General features: G+C 35.4%; 1 long non-coding RNA gene across 3 annotated transcripts in view; it reads right to left on the bottom strand.

The window, feature by feature from the left end:
• The window catches only part of LOC144974202 (uncharacterized), a 31,284-nt gene extending 28,396 nt beyond the window's left edge, over window positions 1-2,888 (bottom strand). Inside the window, exon 1 of one of the 3 annotated variants that reach the window (XR_013645664.1) lies at window positions 2,773-2,888. This is a non-coding gene — a long non-coding RNA (uncharacterized LOC144974202). Of the gene's footprint in view, window positions 1-2,060; window positions 2,176-2,772 lie in introns of those variants that run through there. The other 2 variants (XR_013645663.1, XR_013645656.1) reach the window with 2 other exon arrangements.
• Between the last annotated feature and the right edge of the window lie 2,112 nt (window positions 2,889-5,000).

Below are 5,000 nucleotides of genomic sequence, written 5' to 3'. Positions count from 1 at the left end.
GCCGTATCTAAGGAGTTATCTTTGCCCATTGATTTGACTGTGCATGAAAACGGTGCCTCACTTCAAAGTCGATTTTCTCAGAACTTGGTTTTTACACATTCCCTACTTGAAACGATCATATCTCGGCAATGAATAATCCGAATTTTATCAATTTGATATCAAATTTTTAAAGTATAAAATAAGCAATGATTGGGTACCAAAAAGCCAAAATTGAAGAATCCGACTTAATACCGTTTCGAGGCGGAAGGACACATATTATTATACTATATATTATACCTATTACCAAATTTTACTTTACCACATTATATTTACGTATATTATGTTTATGTATGTATCATTGTCGGCATTTTATACGTCTGTACAAAAATTTCCTTTTGGATGAATAAAGTACATTATTATTATTATTATGTTAAAGGTCAGTTTTTGAATCAACGTGTTCCTGTCAAAATAAAATAAAACGTGTTTTGTGGTTGGTCGACAGTGTTGGTCTGACTGTACACTGCCGTGTTATTTAACCCTCTCGTGTTCAGATTCTTTTTGGGGGAGTAGATAATGAGTTCCTTATATGGCCATGTCAATCATGTAGACATCCTTTGATGATATAAGCCTACTCTTTGATATCTGTAGTCGCCTTTTCGTTTTCTACGGTCACTCATGGCTAAACTCCGCCCTGAAACGATTTCATAGGTCCGTCCATCACCAAATTTCAAACTTTTGTTCTCGTGAGTTCATAAGTTTTTTGACCGAAGAACGATTGGCTACTGAGCATCTTGACCCTTCAACGATTGGTCGTTCTGGCAGCTCACGTGTCCACAGCCGTCAACAATGAATTGAATCATCGTCGATGCAGTGGAAGACTGCCATGGAACAGTTGCGTCACATCGCCACGTTGTTGAATAAATTATCCAGGCATGGTCGATAGGTAAAAAAGCCAAATTATGTTCTAGTTACATTTGAAACAAACAAAGTATATCACTGATCTCGTCTCTTTGAGATATAAAGAATGATATAAAAATCAAGAAAATCGGCCGATAAATAAAAAAGTTGCTAAAAAAAGCTAAAATAAACAAGAGCAAATTTTAAAATCAAATTTATTCGTAAAACAGTTGGTTTTCAACCGATTTTTATGAAACAAAGACCAATGTACTTCTTTTTTCAAGCTGATTTCAGCAATGTGACTTTCAAATTCCTCAGAATTATGTTTTTTACTTTTAGATTTTAGCTTTTAGGCCTACTCCATAAGGTGTTATATTCCTTGCATAACAATAGCGTAATACATCGACGGGGAGAAGCGTCTTTGCTTCGGCCAGCTGGATAGATAGCCTGTGATTGGTCGAAGACTTTGAGATGCTTGATTCACAATTCTACACGAACGGACCCCGGCGGTCTATCAAAGAGGTGTAACAAATTTATTTACCGACTATTTTTCTTGGTGCTAAAATTACAAAGTAATAATTTCGCGTCAGAAAAAATAACTCTGAAGTTCCTATCTCTTTATTACAATAAAATTGATATCTCGAATGACAAAATCGACCCACAAATAAGGGAGTTATAAATTATTCATAATATTTTTAAAAGTTTACAATAATTGTCTTCAAAGTCATTTTTCATCACCAAAGTCGTAATTTTTTACCGATTTTTACCAAACAAAGTGCAATGTCAATGATTTTCACCCGCAAATAAAATAGGATTTAAATCGCAATTTCTGAAACGTATTTTCTTTTCTGTCGGCAAATTTATAAAAATCAAAGCTGAAAACACCCTGCGGCAGTGACAGGGCCTGTCATTTCCTTCACAACGATTGGATTTTACTTACTGAGGCCAGTCTTGACTACCCCGCCCATGAATATTATGCCGTTGTCGGTTTTTGTCGGGTTGAATCTTAAAGAGTGTACACATTATGTGCTATTTGATTTACATACACTGTGTTCTTATTTTAAAACAATGTCAGTACAGCTGTAACCTCTCTTTAAAGTACATCGGTTGTTGTTACATGCTGCTGTTAATGCTATGCGCTTAGTTAAAATAATCATAACATATGCCAGATGGATAACACCTACCGACACACAAAACTATGTCTAGCTTGAAACGTTTATAGAAGGAACGAAATTGACGTCAATCAGGTCTTTGTTATTATTTTTAGCCAGCCATTTTATGAAGCCGGATATAGATAATGTGCGCTTGGCTAAGAAGCTCACAACATTGCCACCCGGAAGTAGTATAAGGGACCAACACACAAAGCTAAGTGTAACCTCAAACGGCTATAGTCTGGTTAAAACAGTTTAGTGAGAATTACTCATAAACGCGGATGGCAAAAAGCAATAACAAAGACCCGGGTGACGTTAACTTCATTCTATCTATATCGTACATACATTGTATGTGTAACATTCGACGTTTATAATCTGGTTAATACAGTTTAGTGAGAATTACATATAGATAGAACGAAATTGACGTCACTCAGGCCTTTGTTATTGTTTTTTTTTTTTGCCATCCATGTTTGTGAGTAATTCTAACTTAACTGTATTTACCAGATTTTAAACGTTTAAGGTTACACCACAACTTTGTGGTTACACATTGTTTTGTGTGTTGGTCCGTTATATAGTGTGCGAGAAAATAAATGCCCCACTTTGGAGATCTGTCATTTTAAAAGTAATATCAGTAGACATATGTCCTTTTGACACAATAATTATTTATTATTTAATAATAGACATTTGAAATTCCTAAAACATTGAACAAGTAGTTATCATTTTACAAGACTTTATAAAAACGTACCCTAAAAACATAATATCAAAGTTGCGTCAGGAATTCAAAAAGCTCATACGTGATCGGTCGAACAGCCGTTTTGTGACACTACCGTACGTAAGCGTTTTTCCACGAAGCAATGGGAGCGATCTATATTCATGTTTTCGTCCAACCAGTTCATCAATCACATGATTTGTTGCTGTTCAATGATTGGATATATCTTAACACATGTAAACACGTTTCTTTGTTTACGAAAGTTGTGAACATACCCCTGTGTCAAAATGAACAAAATGACCGATCGCGATGTTATATATTTCAAAATCTGTGAACACTTTTCACTATGTGAGTCACTTTGAGCACATTTTGCAATGTGACCAATGACATTGAGCACATGGAATGTTGATATAGATCATGCACATTGAACGACGAATATCATCAATAGTTATTCTGTCCCAAGCATCCTGGATTGCTGCTTTCAATTGCTCTTCATCGAATACTTTTTGTCTGCCCTTGTACACAATGTTTGACATTATGGCCCAAATGTTGTAATCAATAAGATTTAAATCAGGGCTCATGGGAGGCCATTCATCTTTCGTTATTAATTTAATGTTGTTTTCCACTAATAATGTTTGTGCCGATCTACAATGAAACAGGAAGTAAACGGAGTGAGCGACACCCTACCCTCGCGGCAAGATCTGCCCAGTGAATCGACAGGACGTAAAAAGTAATTCATGACGCGAATTTCTGGAACTCTTGATATGACAATTTTTTAGTGATATTCTTTAAACAGCTATAACTCTTGAACCTTTCATTCATTTTTCTTGAAATTTGAGATTCGTAAAAACAAGTTGTTAGATTCACAGTGTGCAAAATTTTGTGATGATTTATAAATATTATAATAGTTTTAAAGAGCTATACTTTGGGGTCTTTTATTTTCTCGAACCTGATAGTTCCGGATTGCAATGTTATCAGTTTCTTAGCCAAACGCACACTATTCATATACACGGATGGCAAAAAAAAACAAAAACAAAAAAAAAAAAAAAAACAAAAACAAAAAAAAAAAAAAAACAACAACAAAAAATAAAATAAAATAAATAATAATAATAACAAAGACCCGAGTGACGTTAACTTCATTCTACCTATAACGTAAAAACACAAATTGAATGTGTAACATTAAACGTTAAAAGTCTGATAAATATAATTTAGTGAGAACTGCTCATAAAAATGTCTGGCTATAAACAATAACAAAGAGCTGAGTGACTCTCTCTCACTCTCTCTCTCTCTCCCTCTCTCTCTCGCTCTCTCTCTTTCTCTTTTTTTTTCTTTCTCTCAATCTCTCTCTCTCTCTCCATCTCTCTCCCTCTCTTTCTTTCTCCCCCCCCCCTCTTTCCTCTCTCTCTCTCTCTCTCTCTCTCTCTCTCTCTCTCTCTCCATTATATATGTACATATATTACTGTCAATTTTGTTGATTTAATATAATGACACATTCTACTTACACACTTTTCTACACAGCCATGCTCTGAAAACAATGAACAAATTTTAAAAATGAAGGCCAAAAAACTGGCCATTTAACTACCGACGGATTAAATTGAGTCTCATATTATTTATTATTGTCAAAATTGATAAAACCCAAGACTTCCTTGCCGTTCCCCTTGAAGTCCTAGGTTTTGAAAGTTGTGTTTTGTTTGTTTCGTTTAGATTAGGGTCATTTAAATCGATAGATACTTGAAAGACGAGTTTTCTGGCCACATTTCTATAAAAAAAAGAGCTTTATATAGCGCAATATCCCCTAAATGTGCTCAAAGCGCTTTACAAGGGGTCCCTGGTCAACAGCAACATTTAACATGTAAGACGGGACATGCCGCCTGTTGGCAATATTTCAATTTTTCGGACAAAGATAACGCTGTTAACGGCCAGATACTCATTTTACACCTGAGTACGGTGAGAGAATGTGAGTAAAGGGCCTTTTTCAAGGACTCAACTATGCGCCGAGCGCGAGGCTCGAACCCAGGACCTTCCGATCCAAAAGCGAGTGTTATACCACTAGACCACATAGCCGGGTTGATCCATATTAACTTTCCATGTGCTCGACGTTATTGGTCACATTGCAAAATGTGCTCAAAGTGACCCACATAGTGAAAAGTGTTCACAGATTTTGAAATATCAAACGTCACGATTGGTCATTTTATTCAGTTTAACACATGTGCATGTTTACAACTTTTATAAACAAAGCAGCGGGTTTATATTTATTAGAAATA

This window comes from Berghia stephanieae, chromosome 5 (assembly GCF_034508935.2).
Source record: "Berghia stephanieae isolate SIO BIC M18660-M18661 chromosome 5, UCSD_Bste_1.3, whole genome shotgun sequence".
NCBI lineage: Eukaryota > Metazoa > Mollusca > Gastropoda > Nudibranchia > Aeolidiidae > Berghia > Berghia stephanieae.
This window is presented reverse-complemented; position numbering and strand designations above follow the sequence as displayed.